This window comes from Panthera leo, chromosome A3, assembly GCF_018350215.1.
Source record: "Panthera leo isolate Ple1 chromosome A3, P.leo_Ple1_pat1.1, whole genome shotgun sequence".
Classification (NCBI taxonomy): domain Eukaryota; kingdom Metazoa; phylum Chordata; class Mammalia; order Carnivora; family Felidae; genus Panthera; species Panthera leo.
In genome coordinates this window covers 27,349,632-27,366,420 of record NC_056681.1, presented here as the reverse complement: position 1 = coordinate 27,366,420, position 16,789 = coordinate 27,349,632, and the positions used below count along the sequence as shown (strand labels likewise).

At 40.1% G+C, this 16,789-nt stretch overlaps 1 pseudogene; it reads left to right on the top strand.

Moving 5' to 3' along the window:
* The first annotated feature begins 66 nt into the window (after nucleotides 1-66).
* Nucleotides 67-15,971, top strand: LOC122215201 (annotated as a pseudogene).
* The last annotated feature ends 818 nt before the right edge of the window (nucleotides 15,972-16,789 follow it).

The window sequence follows — 16,789 nt, the reverse complement described above, 5'->3', positions numbered from 1 at the left end:
CTGGATTTATTTATTAATGTATTCACTTATTTTTTTGATCACTTTAAACATAAAGGAATAGTTATCATGTTCCAGGCATTCATCACACTGGTAACGTGGGTGACGTAGAGATGAAAAGAACATATTGGTAGAGGTGGAAGTTAGCCACCTAACTTTTCTGCATCGTCTGTGCAATTTCATAGCATTTCAAATATTGCTCCTTTTATTTATGTATTTTTGTTTTTGAGAGAGAAAGAGAGAGAGAGAGAGCATGTACGAGGGGGAGGGGCAGAGAGAGACAGACTCTTAAGCAAGCTTTGTGCCCAGTTGGAGGCCCACCATGGGGCTCCACCTCACGACCCTGAGATCATGACCTGAGCCGAAATCGGGAATTGGACACCTAACCGACTGAGCCACCCAGATGCCCTACTCTTAGTCTAAGCAGATCTAAATGTCCCAGCTTTGGAGGGGGGGGGGGGAGGGGGGTGGTGGTGAATACAGGGGGTTTGGCTAACAAACAAGAATTCATTAGAAGAAGGCATGATGTTGGAATATTTTCATAGCATTTATTGGTCAGGTCTAATGGACAGTAATGATAGCTAGTGATAGTTCCAATACAGGTTACCCCTCCTATCCAAAAGTAGAGTTGATCCTAGGAGACCTTTCATAGGCCAAAATGGTGTAAAGTGAAGAAGCAATTACCACGAACTTATATGGAAAAGTATTTGAGTGTGCTGGACCCAAAAAATAACCACTCTTAGGCTTTTCAGATACCTTTGGACACATCTTGCTAATGGATGCACAGAATAAATCAAGATAAAGCACTGATGCCCCCAGACACAGTTCAAAGCTATGATGGTTTCATGCTGAGATGCTGAATGTAGGTCCTTGGAAAGGAGCTTGGCGGGGGGGGGGGGGGGGGGGGGGGGGGGGGGGGTGGTCCACTCTCACTGCTCACGGTGCCCACAGCCTCTGTAATGGTTTGCTGCAAAACCAACATTGGGTGCTATTTTTGCTTTTTGCCTTTTTAATGCAGCAGGCAATATCTTCTTCAGATCTCTTGCAGTTAGTGAAAACAGGTAGTAATGCAGGTGTTTTGTAGAAGTGAAGTCGCGTAACTGGGAACTTTCAAAAAGTGGGGGACACCTGTATGTCATTTGAAGCTCATATAATGTGTATGGTCCATTTCCTTTTTTAGTAGCAATTTGAACATTCAGTTGATGCAATTTTAAGGCTCTTTTACTCTTAGAATCTTTAAAACCGTTACATATTCAATAGTTTGTGAACAGTGAAATTTACAAGCTTTCAGTTTCAAGGTGAATGCGGTCTGCGGGTCTGATGTGAAATTCAGTGACCATAGTTGAGCACACTATGTCCTATAATTGAAATGGGCTAGGACGGTAGGACTTAAGTGTTCTCTCTCTTTTTCTCACATACACTCACAACAAAACAAAAAACCAAAACCCAAACCCCCAAAACCACTAGGTCAAGATGAAGAGGTAATGGGTGTGTTAATTAACTAGATGGGGAGAGAGTCCTTTCATGCCATACACATATATCAAAGCACCATGATGCACACTTTAAATATCTTACAATTTAAAAAAAATTTTTTTTAACGTTTATTTATTTTTGAGACAGAGAGAGACAGAGCATGAACGGGGGAGGGTCAGAGAGAGGGAGACACAAAATCTGAAACAGGCTCCAGGCTCTGAGGTGTCAGCACAGAGCCTGACGCGGGGCTCGAACTCACGGACTGCGAGATCATGACCCGAGCCGAAGTCGGCCGCTTAACCGACTGAGCCACCCAGGCGCCCCAAATATCTTACAATTTGTAAGTCAATTCTGCCTCAGTAAAAACTGCAAATAAATAAATAAATAACTGTGTGGAATTTAAAGCCTCATACATGAGAGAGACATATTTAAGAAGCTTCTCATGAGCGAGGCAAACTTTCAGTAAGTGATGATGCCCTCCAGATGAACAGAACAGAATATTTTGTGGTGACATCCATTAATGTTGCTTGGTTAAAGTATTGGCCAGAAATAACTTTTGTGGAGCCAACATTTGCTCATCTGAGATAAAGAAATCAATGGGCCTTATCCCTCCATGCGCAGCACCCAGCTTGTCTCACTGGGACAACAGAGAGACACATATTTAGGTGGATACGTTAACATTTTAAGGATCTACGAAGATCTTACTTTTAGTCGTTGTGGATTTTGAGAATTCTGGAGACATGTACAGGAAACCAGGACCAGACTAAATTGTAGAAATTTAGAAATTATTTTGTTGATGATTTCGCCATAGGAACTAATGTATGACTGTTTCAGTCTAACTCTCAGAGGGGTTTTTCAAGGGGCCCAGATAAGAAAGCCCGTTCTTTATCTCAATACTTCATAAGCCCCTCTTTTTCAGTATTCCGTCACTGTGGATCACCAGAGGCATTTTTAGGGAGGGTCCATTTTGTCACCATAGTATGAACAGGGATCTTGTCCATTGTCTTTAATCTATGTGTGTCCTCTATTCTGTATGAGTCCATTGATAAATTAGATACACGAATCTGTTTTGGCTTAGTTTCAGATCAACCAGTGAAGTGTTGTTGCCTGAGTCAGGAGCGAGGTGTAATGAACTGAACAGATGAATTAAGCCTCAAACTCCGCTTTGAGTGGTGGACCTAATCTTTGCTTGGACTTTCCCCCTATGATACTTTTTGTATCCCCTTTATACTCATAGAAGAGTGGATGTGGTCAGTATTGTTAGATACATTTTTTTTGGTCCTTATTTTTATATACAAAGTTAAGTTGAAATCCGATACTTTTATTATGTATCCTGTGGCACAAGCAATATTATTAGTGCCTTATTTCTTTTGGATCTTAGAACACTCTCTGAAGTCTTATTTATAGAATATTGTGAAATTTCCAGAATGTTCCGGATACATTTTTCTAAGAAGTCTCAGCATTTGGGACCACTATCTCTTTGGGGCAGGGGGGGTCTTGGACAAAGATCATGAAAGGTGCCAGAGATAGTAATCATTTCCCATCCACATTCACACCTTCTTAGAAAGTTTGCTCATAGCCTTTCTCAGGGAATCTATTTCAATACGCCCTGGCAAGAGAGTAGAGGGCCAGAGAACCTTATTATTTTGACTACGAGTAATTGGACCAGGGTGGATGACAGATGTATATGTAGAGACTGAACTCTTTTGGATATCCAAGTTGGGTCCTGATGCACTGATGAATAGGAAAAGATAGAAAGAGAAAGTGAGGGAGGGAAGGCGGGAGGGAGGGAGAGAGAGAGAGAGAGGGAGAGAGATTTCTAGTTACTGGTTCTAGACCTTTAGGCCTCATGTAATTACTAATATTTCTTATGATAGGTGGGCTTGAGTGGGCATATGTTCCTATGACCTCATTTCTAAGACAGGAAAATTGTGTATAGGGCAAGTTTTCAGGCACAGAGGTACAAATAGAAGGTTTGCTCATTAGTAATACTTAATTAGTAAAGACTAGGGTGGGGCGCCTGTGTAGCTCAGTTGGTAAGCATCCATCTTCAGCTCAGGTCATGATCTCGCGGTCCGTGAGTTCGAGCCCTGTGTCGGGCTTTATGCCCAACAACTAGTTTTAGAGATAACCAAGTACTTAAGAGACGCCATGTTCAAAGCAACTTTATGATGATATTTTGTGTTTGTAGTTAAGTTCTAATTTAGCTTCGATTACTCAGTGGCCCTTGGGAATATGTAGATATTCATTGACCCAGTGTGATACTTTTCAAGCTTTCTAAAAATAGCCAATAAATATTAGAAAACATGATCAGAGCACCTGGGTGGCTCAGTTGGTGAAGTGTTTGACTCTTGATTTTGGCTCAGATCACGATCTCATGGTGGTGGGATTGAGCCCCAGGTCAGGCTCTCCACTGACAGCATGGAGCCTGCTTGGGATTCTCTCTTTCCCTCTCTCTCTGCCCTTCCCCCACTCATTCTCTCTCTCCCTCTCTCAAACTAAATAAACATAAACAAGAAAAAAAAAAAAGAAAACACGATCAAACGAGTGGAAAATGATTGTATGGAATAATAATTCGGATATTATTAAATAATCCCTCTCAAATAGTGCAGGTTAGATAAATGTGAAAAGCCCAGATGCCATTAAGTAATATTTCCTGAGTCCAAGAATCAGGTCATGTAAGAGTTACGTACATCTGAAATCGCTAACTTATGTCAAAATGGAAGCACAGAAATGATAGTACAGCTGTCTTGTAGCACTTTTTTTTTTTTTTTTTTTTTTTTTTTTTGCTATCTTTCAACCTGGTAAGGGTTGGAAGGCAATTACCTATAACTTCTACAAATAAAAATGAATTACAATGTATAGTTAAAGTATAGTTAACCAGTTTGAAGTAGTAAAATGTAAATTTAGTAATGTATCTGTATTCTTTAGTTAAGGTTAGTGGTATAAGCATTGCCATGCTGGGAAAGCTCCCTCCCTCCTAGAAAAACCACATTTTATTTATTTTTTTTTTATTAAAAACATTTTTTAATGTTTATTTTTGAGAGAGAGAGAGCGCGCATGAGTGGGGGAGGAGCAGAGAGAGAGGAAGACACAGAGTCCAAAGCAGGCTCCAGGCTGAGCTGTCAGCACAGAGCCTGACGCAGGGCTTGAACCCACGAACCGTGAGATTGTGACCTGAGCCAAAGTCGGACACTTGACCGACTGAGCCACCCAGTCACCCCTATTTATTTTTTTAAAGTTTATTTCTTTATTTTGAGAGGGAGAGAGAGAGAGAGAGAGGAGAGAGAGAGAGAGAGAGAGAGAGAGAGAGAGAGAGAATGCACATGCAAGTGGGGGAAGGGGCAGAGAGGAGAGAGAGAATTCCAAGTAGGCTTTGAATGCCTGATGCGGGGCTCGAACCCATGAACTGTGAGATCATGACCTGAGCTAAATTGAGTCAGACGCTTAACTGGCTGAGCCATCCAGGTGCCCCCAAAAAGCATATGTTAAGTAATATGCAATTAATGACTTACACAGACACACAGAATATCCCCCAAAGTTCGCACAAAGCCAATCTTTATTTTAAAAAGCTAATGTACAGTGAATATTGGGCATTACCCAAATTAGAAACTGTGGGGCTTCAAAGGATATCATGGTGAAAATGTAAAGGTAATCCACAGAATGGGAGAAAATTTTTGCAAATCATGTATCTGATAAGGGACTTGTATCTAGAATATATAAAGACCTATTGCATCTCAATAAAAAAAAAGACAACCCAATTAAAAAGCATACAGAAAATGGCCCCTATCTTTATGTGCATTAGGGCAACTGGTAGTGCTGGGAAGTGGATACATAGCTGTCTGGTGTCACTGTTAGTGACCTCAGGTCTGTGGAACGGGACCTTAAAGACAGCCAGAATGGGTGAAATGGTGATAATGGGGGGTGGGGTGGAAGGCTGCTCTGGAGGCCAAAATCTGTCGTCAAATTGAGTAAGATTTTGGTGACTTCATTGTGCCACGTGATAAAATCTTAAAGGCATGGATCAAACTGAATAAGGGTTGGTTACCTTTAAAGATAATGATAAAATTCTTCTAACCAGCTAACCATTATAGAAGCATTGAGCAAACCAAAGGAAGGACTCATGGAAATAAGTGAAGCTAAAACTAAAGTCAGAAGATCTCCAAGCAAACCTCATCTTGAAGTGACTGATGAGCATAAAAATGATACCAAAAAAGATCTGTTTATATTAAAAACTTCCCAACTGATGCAACTCTTGATGACATACAAGAGTGATGAGAGATAAAGGCCAAATACTATATATTCAGATGAAAAGAACATTGCACCAAGTATTTAAGGGATCAATATATGCTGTGTTTGATACTATTGAATCTAAGAAGTTTGTTGAGACTCCTGGACAGAAGAACAAAGACAGGGACCTGATAATACTTTTCAAGGAAGACTACTTTGGAAGGAGAAGGAGAAGCAGAAGAAGAGAAGAAGAAGAGAAGAAAGAGAAAAAGAAGGCAGAGGGAGTGAAGGAGGAGGGTAGGGAGAAAGAGAAGGATGGTGAGGAGGAGGAGGAGAAAGAAAAGGAAAAAGAGGAAGAAAGAAGGCAAAATGAAAAGGCTAAATTACATCCCAAACAAGAGAAAGAAGAAAAACAAAAGTTAGCAGAAAGTGCTGAAATGAAATCTCTTGCAGAAAAGATTGCCTGCTTGATGAAATTTTGGGGCAGCTTAGATGAAAAGACCATAGAGAAGATTTGCATATTAAAAAAAATTTTTTTTAATGTTTTATTTATTTTTGAGACAGAGAGAGAGACAGAGCATGAACGGGGGAGGGGCAGAGAGAGAGGGAGACACAGAATCCAAAGCAGGCTCCAGGCTCTGAGCTGTCAGCACAGAGCCCGACGCGGGGCTCGAATTCACGGACCGCGAGATCATGACCTGAGCTGAAGTCGGATGCTCAACCGACTAAGCCAGCCAGGCGCCCCTTGCATATCTTTTTCTTAAATCATGGTGAAATAAAATGGATGGACTTTGTCAGAGGAGCAAAAGAGGGAATGATTCTATTTAATGAAGGAGCTAAGGAGACATTGGATAAAACCAAAGATGCAAATGATGGTAACTTATAATAAAGGAACAGAGAAGTGATCTGGGAAGTACTAAAAGGAAGACATGGAACCAGAAGCATTGAAAAAAGTCATAAATTTGGGATGCCTGAGCGGCTCAGTCGATTGAGCATCTGACTTTGGCTCAAGTCATGATCTCACGGTTTGTGAGTTCGAGCTCGGTGTTGGGCTCTGTGCTGACGGTTCGGAGCCTGGAGCCTGCTTCATTCAGATTCTGTGTCTCCTTCTCTCTCTGCCCCTCCCCCACTCATGCTCTGCCTCTCTCAAGAATAAATAAACATTAAAAAAAAAGAGAGAAAAGTCATAAATCAATAAGAACCCCTAAATAAGTGGAAGTCTAAAGGTCTCAGCTTTAAAGGACAAAGAAAGGGAAATAAAGCTGTCTGGAATGGGCAAAGAAAAGTTCAGTTTCAGGGCAAGAAAACTAAACGTGATAGTGATTATGAACGTGATAAAAATGGCGCAGCTGGCCGAGGAAAAAGAGCAAGAGCAGAAACAAAGAAGAAGCTGCGTGGAAACAACAGAAAACAAAACAATGGTCGCTGGCGACCAGCAAGTATAGGAAACAAGTTTTTAAGTCATTTTAATTAGAGCTTTTAAGCTGCTTTTGTCTTTGGAGGCTTTTAGAAAGAAAACTGAGGGGCACCTGCGTGGCTCAGTTGGCTAAGCCTCTGACTTTGGCTCAGGTCATGATCTCATAGTTTGACAGCTCAAGCCCCACCTCGGGCTGTCAGCACAGAGCCCACTTCGGATCCTCTGTCCCCTTCTCTCTCTGCCCCCTCCCCTGATCATTCTGTCTCTCTCTCTCCCTCTCAAAAAGATAAATAAACATTAAAGGGGCGCCTGGGTGGCTCAGTCGGTTAAGCGTCCGACTTCAGCTCAGGTCACGATCTCACGATCTGGGAGTTCAAGCCCCGCGTGGGGCTCTGGGCTGATGGCTCAGAGCCTGGAGCCTACTTCCGATTCTGTGTCTCCCTCTCTCTCTGCCCCTCCCCTGTTCATGCTCTGTCTCTCTCTGTCTCAAAAATAAATAAACGTTAAAAAAAAAAAAAGATAAATAAACATTAAAAAAAAAAAAGAAGAAAACTGAATTACGTCCCCTTCAATGTCACCTGTCAGAAAGGAAAACTTTTTTGTTGTTTAATGTGTCTTTTTTGTTATCCAAATGACGATTTAAAAAAAAAAAAGTATCATTCTGTTTGTGTTATTTAAAACATTTTTTTTAATGTTTATTTATTTTTGAGAGAGACAGAGACAGAAAGCTAGTGGGTTAGGGGCAGAGAGAGGGAGTCACAGAATCCGAAGCAGGCTCCAGGCTCCGAGCTGTCAGCACAGAGCCCGACGCGGGGCTCAAACCCACGAGCTGTGAGATCATGACCTGAGCTGAAGTCGGATGCTCAACCGACTGAGCCACCCAGGCGCCCCTCTGTTTGTGTTATTTGAGATGATTTAAGTATCAAAAGAAAGATTCTTCCACTAAATTGCTTTTATAAGCAATGAGAATGTGTTAGTACAAACTAATAAAATATATATACAATATGAAAATAAAAAAATGGACAAAAGATCTGATAGATATTTCTCCAAAGAAGATACGTCACAAATGACCAGTAAATGCATGAAAAAAATACGCAACATCACTAGCCATCAGGTAAATACAAGTCAAAATCATAATGACATAACATTTCACTCTCACTGGGATTGCCATAATCAGAAAGGCAGATAATAACAAGTTTTTTTTTAATGTTTTTAATATTCGTTTACTTTTGAGAGAGACAGAGACAGAGTGTGAGCGGGGGAGGGGCAGAGAGGGAAGGAGACACAGAATCGGAAGCAGGCTCCAGCCTCTGAGCTATCAGCACAGAGCCTGATGTGGGGCTTGAACTCATGAACCGTGAGATCATGACCTGAGCCAAAGTTGGATGCTTAACCAACTGAACCACCCAGGTGCCCCTACAAGTCTCAGTGTGGATGTAGAGGACTTGGAACCCTCATACCCTGCTGGTGGGGCTATAAAATGGTGCAGCCATATTGGAAAACAGTCTGGTGGTTCTTCAAATGTTAAACATAGATTTAAACGATCTGACAATTGCACTTCTAGTTATATATGGAGAGAAATGAAAACATACTTCCACATAAAGACTTGTGTTCATAGCACCATTATTGATAATAGTCTAGGTCACATGTCTGCACCCTAGGAGCAACTTTGGTTTTTTTTGTTTGTTTTTAACAACTTTGGATTGTACAGACTCATTCCTACAACCAAAATAAGAATTGTGTTGAAGAAGTGTTTAGAAGCCAATACCCTGACAGTTGTCCATGACACTAGTTTTGAAATAAGAATTCAGGAGCAAGAATAAAGAATTCTTCCTTTAATGTGGGTGGAGCTAGAGTAGATTTTCAGGGACAGAATCAGAATAATTGGCCTAGCCTTAGAGATCCCACTAGAAAGGGAACAGGCGTGTTGTGAGGAGACACTGCACTACAACCTACAGTGCTTGATTTTTGAGGAAACGAGAGACACCGCTCTTGGGTTACAGTTCAAGGAAAAAATTCGATATTTCTCAGGGCAATGTCTCAGCTTCAGAGCCACCTCAATGTGATCACACCACATTCCCAGGCACAGAAGACACAGTCACCTTTCCCTCTAAGAGTGGGCTAGGTGAGGCAGAGAGTGAATTGGGGCATGAAATTGTAGCAAGGTCAGTGGACGGTAGGTGACTTGGGCGACTGTATGGAAGGAAGCAGAATCAGCACCCTCTATAGTAGCTTAAACTAAGGAAGATTTATTTATTATTTCAACAGACTTACTATACACATCCAGTGTCGGAGGCTGCTGTCAGTTTGGTGTATTGTCAGGATCTCACTGAGCTTCATTTGTCAACTCTGCCGTAACTGTTAAAACTGTACTACTGGCTCAATCCATGGCTTCCAGAGTTCATTTAAGGGGCTTACATCAGCGGCTGATGTTGCGATAATGACACAACACAAGGACATATACCGTCCTTCAGGGAATGACGTCACCACCACCCAGTTTCTCATGTCACTGTGGGCTGAAACCAGGGAGTCATCCTCACTCCCACCACCTCCAATGAATAATCAACTACTATAAATCATAGCTACTAAGTACCTCTCAAATCTACCCACTCTGTTCCATCTTCACTATCTTGACTTTGGTCCAAGCCGGCTGTCTCCTGGCCCATTGTGGTACGTTGTATCTGTTCTCTCCCTATTTTCTCCCAGTTTCAATGCATTTTATTCACTCAATACAGAGCAATTTAAAAAATGCAGACTTGACCACGTCATTCCCTGCTTAAAAAATTTTTTTTTTATCTTTCCATTGGTAACTTTATTATTTTTTTTTTCCTGCTTAAAATTCTTAGTGGCTTCGCTTCCTATTCCTCTTCAGTTAAAGATGAAAATGGTCTACTAGCCCCTGCCCTATTAGTCCGTTGGTCTCCTTCGCCCACATCTCCAACATCATCCTGTGTCCTGCAGTCTGCCCACGAGCCCTGTTTTTTCACTTTTCTTTCTTTGCATGTGGATGTCTGGTTGTTTAAGCACCATTTGTTGAAGAAACTACCTTTTCTCCATTGAATTGCTTTCCCTCCTTTGGCAAAGATCAGTTGACTATAAGTATGTGGGTCTATTTCTGGGCTCTCTATTCTGTTCTAGTGATCTGCTTGTCTTTTTCAACAATGCCACACCATCGTGATTACTGTAGCTCTGTAGTAAATCTTGATGTCTGGTAATGTCACTCTTCGAGACTGTTCTCTAAATAATGTATATGTTTTCTCAGTGATGTGTAAGCACCAAATTGGCACGCTTTAAAATTATTTATGATTAAATAAACGTATTCTACAGGGAGAATTCTAGAGCTTGGAGAACTCAAAGTTTTACAGTCTGCATTGGTATGTGCGGATTCTGATACACGCATTTGTTTTAGGAACCAATTCATAATGATTCCGCTTGCTTCAGGTCCCGTTGATGTTTCCAAACCCTCAAGTGCTATCTATTTCCGTGTGTAAATAGTGGATTTGAACTTAACAATGATCCCGGAGTGATTGTAAAGATACAAAGAAACAGCACTAGTGTTAGTTACTTCAGTTCTGTCATTCTGTGTGATCACTTTTGTGTTTATCCAAACAGTGAAAGAGAATGCAAGTTGTAATATTTTTGTATGGTTAGTACCAATTTTAATTCACATATGAAATATTTTTATGGATTTGAATTGTATATTTAAGATTGAAATTTATTCTTCTTTTAGGTTTTATTTTAGTTATTTATTTAAAAAATGTTTTTAATGTTTTTATTTTTGAAAGGGGGGGAGGGGCGGAGAGAGAGAGGGAGACACAGAATCCGAAGCAGGCTCCAGGCTCTGAGCTGTCAGCACAGAGCCTTACATGGGGCTCGAACCCATGAACCATGAGATCATGACCTGAGCTGAAGTCAGATGCTTAACCGACTGAGCCACCCACGTGCCCCAAGGTCTTATTTTAAAATAAAAAAATAGAGATGCCTGGGTGGCTCAGTCGGTTAAGTGTCCAACTCTTAAAATTTTTTTTTTTTAACGTTTATTTATTTTTGAGACAGAGAGAGACAGAGCATGAACGGGGGAGGGTCAGAGAGAGAGGGAGACACAGAATCTGAAACAGGCTCCAGGCTCTGAGCAGTCAGCACAGAGCCCGACACGGGGCTCGAACTCACGGACCGCGAGATCGTGACCTGAGCCGAAGTCGGCCGCTTAACCGACTGAGCCACCCAGGCGCCCCAAGTGTCCAACTCTTGACTTTGGCTCAGGTCATGATCTCACAGTCATGAGACTGAGCCTGGCATCATGCTCTGTGCTGGGCTCGAAGCCTGCTTAAGGTTCTCTCTCTCCCTCCCCCTCTGCCCCTCTCCCACTTGTGCACTCATGTGCTTGCTCGCTCTCCCTCAACATAAAAGAAAATAAATTAATGAAAATTATTGCTAATTTTTACATGATTATTACAGGCAGATTTTGTTGTATGTTGTATTTTATTGCGTGGCAATAAAAAGTGATCCACTCTCGGTGTCAGCTATGCGAAGGACTCCCCCCTACCCTTTTCTACTCCATCTTCCATGGGTTACTATCTCTGGGGAGGAGAGAGGGAAAGAGTAAATCCCTCTTTATGCGACTGGGCCAACACTGCAACATGCTCGTGCTCTGTGAGGTAACTGATGTGTTTTGTGTGGCAGGTGTTCAAATCTTAGCTTGTTCATGGGGTACCTGAGGGATTCTTTGAGACGCTCTTCAGGGACCTCCTACTGCCCAATTTCCCTCCCCCCCCCCCCCCCCCCCCCACCGCCTGGCATTACTGAGATAGAATTGATAGGTGACATTGTATAAGTTTGAGGTGTACAGTGTGGTGATCTGAAACATGTATATATATTACAAAGTGACTACCCTAATAAGGTTAGTTATCACCCCACATAATAATTATTCTGTTTTTGTGTGGTGAGAACATTCACGATCTACTGGTTTAGCAATGTTCAAGTATCTAACATAGTATTATTAACTGTAGTCACCGTGCTGTATATTACATCCCCAGAGCTTAGTCATCTTATCACTGAAAGTTTGTACCCTTTGACCAACGTCTTCCCATTTCCTCCACCCCAGCTCTTGCAACTACAATTCTACTCTCTGTTCCTGTGAGTTTGACTTTTTCAGGTGTTACGTATAAATGAGATCACTTGGTATTTGTCTTTTTCTGTCTGAATTATTTCACTTGGCATAAAGCCCTTGAGGCCTATCTGTGTTGCAAATGGCAGGATTTCCTTATTTTTTAAAGCTGAATAGTATTTCAGTGTGTGCGTGCATGTGTGTGTGTGTGTGTGTGTGTGTGTGTGTGTATGTGTATCTATGTCGCATTTTCTTTATTCATTTATCCATTGACAAATATTTAGGTTGTTTCCACGTCTTGGCCATTGTAAATAATATTGCAATGAACATGGGAGTGCAGACATCTCTTTAAAATAGTTTTAGGGGCACTTGGGTGGCTCAGTCGGTTAAGTGATGATTTCAGCTCAGGTCTTAATCTCAGGGTCATGAGTTCAAGCCCCACGTTGGGCTCTGCACTGGGAGTGGAGCCTACTTAAAAAAAATAGTTTTAAAATTTCCGTTGGATATATAACCAGAAGTAGGATTGCTAGATCACATGGTAGTTCTTTTTCTTTTCAATTTCAACTTTATATTATTATTTTTTTAGGTAGGTTTATTCAACTAGGTTTTTTGTTTTTTTTTTTTGTTGTTGTTTTTGAGTATAGTTGACACACGATGTTACATTAGTTTCAGGTGTACCACTGAATGATTTGACAAGTTTATACATTATACCATGTTCACCACAAGTGTAGCTACCATCTGTCCCTATTTTTAGTTTTTTGAGGAACCTTCCAGAAGGTTTTGAGGAACCTTCCGGAAACCCTTCCACACTGTTTTCCGCAGTGGCTATGCCAATTTGCCTCTCCACCAGCTGTCACCCTAGGGTTTCCTTTTCTCCATATCCTTACCATCCCTTCATATCTCTTATCTTTCTGATGATGGCTGTTCTAAAAGGTGTGAAATGATACCTCATTATGGTTTTGTTTTGTATTTCCCTGATGACTCGTGATGTTTAGCACTTTTTCTTGTACATGTTGGCCATTTGTATGTCTTTGGAAAAAACGTGCATCCAGGTATTTTGCACACTTTGAAATTGGGTTGTTTGAGTTTCTGCTTTTGAGTTGTATGATTTCCTTGTGCATTTTGGGTATCAAATAATTAGGGGAGTATTGACATCATAGCAATATGAATATGAATAGAAATTTCCAAAAGTGTTGAGTATATTTTGACATTACAGTCTTTAAATGGGGCATTGGGGATCACTATTTATCAGAGGTCAAGAAAAGACCATGAGTCCACGTGTCACAAGTAGATAAAAAATGACAAAACCACTAACCATTAGGAATGCAAAGCACATTCTTTATTAAGATAGAGAAGACACTAAGCAAATACCTTCCACAACTAACTATGGAACAAAAAATGACTGAAAAGACATTTAGATTCAGAGATTGATTGTAGAAGATAAAACATGATAGAATGGATACATCCCAGAAGACTACTGCCCCCCGAGTATCAGTAATTGTATAAATTTTAATTCTAAGAATTTAAGAACTAAATAATTGAATTCTTTTTGTTTGGCTGTTTGTTTATTAATTTTTGAGAGCGAGCACATGAATGGGGGAAGGGCAGAGAGAAAAGGGAACAGAGGATCCGAAGCGGGCTCTGAGTTGTCAGCACAGAGCCTGATGTGACTCAAACTCACGAGTCATGAGAACATGACCTGAGCTAAGTCAGACACCCAACTGGCTGAGCCACCCAGGCACTCCTAGAGAATTGAATTCTTAGGTAGATTGGTTGGTCCCAATGTAGTTCGTAATATAGTTTGAGCCAGTCTGTAATAAAATGAGAAAAATTGGAATAATGCAATGAGATTTTAAGTAATTTGAATGAATTCAGTTAAAAAAATTCATCCTATTTTTCCCTGCTATGTCATATGTACATATTTCTTGAAGGTAAAATTTCACTTTTGGAATCAAAAGCGACATATAATGTCACTTTTGGTGACATTTAAAGATAACTTAGTAAACGATGGTGATAACTAAAATTTAAAAAAAATTTTTTTTAATGTTTTATTTATTTTTGACAGAGAGAAAGAGCATGAGTGGGGAAGGGGCAGAGAGAGAGAGAGGGAGACACAGAATCTAAAGTAGGCTCCAGGCTCTGAGCTGTCAGCCCAGAGCCCCACGTGGGGCTCAAACTCACAGACCGCGAGATCATGACCTAAGCTGAAGTCGGACGCTCAACCGTCTGAGCCACCCAGGCGCCCCTAAAATATTTTTTTAAAAATTTACTCATCTAGGAAAGCCAGGACTAGAAGAATCATAAAAAAGGTGGATATAAATGAAAAGCAAATGTCAGTTTTTAAGCCATACAAAATCTCATGGCAAGACAGAGGATCATATTGAGAACAAACTGTATGAGGGACAAGTGTGTAAACATTTCTGTGTATGATTTCTTTGTTTGTTTTCAAGTTGTGTTGTTTGACTTTGGTTTATATATCATCAAAGTAATGTTACTATACACGTAATAATAATTAATGGAGAAAATTGCATGGTCACCATGTGTCCTCATTGTCTTCATATAATCAAGGTTCTATTTATGTACTCATCTAAGAAAAGTGAGAAGGTTCATAATGTAAGAATGAATGTACTATATTCCAAAAATTTGTGGGACACTTCTAAAGTTGTGTATAGAAGGAAATTTGTAGCTTTAAAACGCTCATATTTGAAACAAAGAAACGCTGTAAATAAGAGAGATAAACATCACCTAACAAAGTTAGAAAAAGAAAAGCATATTAAAACCAAGAAAGTAGAAATATGACATTCTATTATACACCTAAAACAGTGAATTTTATGGCACTGGAAGTTGGTTGAAAAACAAGTGGAAATAAAAACATTAGTAAAAGTACTAAAGAAATGGAAGCTGGATCAAAAATTAACAAATAAAATTTAGTTTTTGTAAAGACTAATCAAATTGATAAGCAAATAGTGAGACTTACCAAGAAAAAACAATAAACAATGTCAGAAATGAAAAAGGAGACATCACTACATATCTTAATAAGCATTAAAAAGAAAAAGAAGATATTACAAATTATTTTAGGGCTGATACATTTAAAAATCATAGCAAAATGGGAGAAACAATAAAAACAAAAATATGAGTCGACTAAAAACATTACAATTGTCCTTTTAGCTTTTAAAGACACAGCCTATAATTAAAAAAATTCCTATAAGAAGTTGAATCTCAGTTGATTCTATCAAACATTCAAGGAAGAAATAACATGAGAGGCTCTTAGATAAATAGGAAGAAAGAGAATATGACCAAATTGGTTTTGTGTTTAGCTTTTAAAATCTAAGTAAACTTTTTTTTTTTAAAGAACAGTTTTAGATTTATAGAAAAATTACAAAGGTTGTACAGAGAGCTTCTGTATACTCCTTAGCCAGTTTCCCCTTGCTGCTAACATCTTATATGTCACGGTGCATTTGTCACAGCTAAGTGCATTAGCATTAACTAAGCCCTACACTTATTCGAACTTCAGTAGTTTTTCCTTAATGTCCTCTTCCTGTTCCAGGAGCCCATCAGGGTATCACATTACCTTTAGTTGTCATGTCTCCTCAGCCTCCTCTGGTTGTGACAATTTCTCAGAAGTTTCTTGTTTTTGACAAATTTGACATGTTTGAGGAGTACTGGTCAGATATTTTGCACAATGCCACTCAGTTTGGGTTTTTTCTGGCGATTTCCTCATTGTTAGGCTGGGGCTGTGGCTTTTAGGGAGGATGGCCACACAGGTGAAGTGCTGTTCTCATGACGTCATTTCACATGCTCATACTATCAACAGATTTCCCCATAGAATCTGAAGCATGGTTTTATCAGGCTTCTCCACTGTAAAATTACTGTTTTGCTCCTTTCCATACTCTACTCGCAGGAGGTAAGTGACTAAGCACAGCCCATACTGAAGGGAGAGGCAAAGCTCCCCCTCCTTGAGGAGGGAGCGTCTACATAAATTTACTTGGAATTCTTCTGCACAGAAAATCTGTCTTTTCTCGCCAATGTATTTATTTAATTTTTCAGATCAGTGTGGACTCCTGGATTTTATTTCTACATTGTATTACAATCCAATGCTATGTTATTTATTTTATTAGTCAAATCATCCCAACTTTGGTCGTTCAGAATTCTTTCAACCTAACTCCTGTGTCCCATTAACATGCCCCAGCCTTCTCAGTTTTAAAACACTTCCTGGCTTTCTGGCATTGCAAGGTGCTCTGGGCTCGTGTGTATTCCCTGCCCCAGCCCTAGAACGGGAGATAAGAGGGTGATTAAGAGAGCATATGCCACAAATTTGTGTGGTGGACGTTACCTTGGTGCAATGACGTAAGGAACAAAACTGGAAAACGAATGTGAAAGGTAGTGGGAAAGGACATTTTTCATGTGAATCATATCCAGAAGGTATATCTTTAAGAATTAGGTGGACTGTATACATGAATTATCATTATGTCATCTTGTATTTCAAGACAGCAATAAAGTCTCATGCAATTGAAACCAATTCCTAAGTCCTTTACGTTTCCTCCAAACTTCAAAGGACTCCAGTC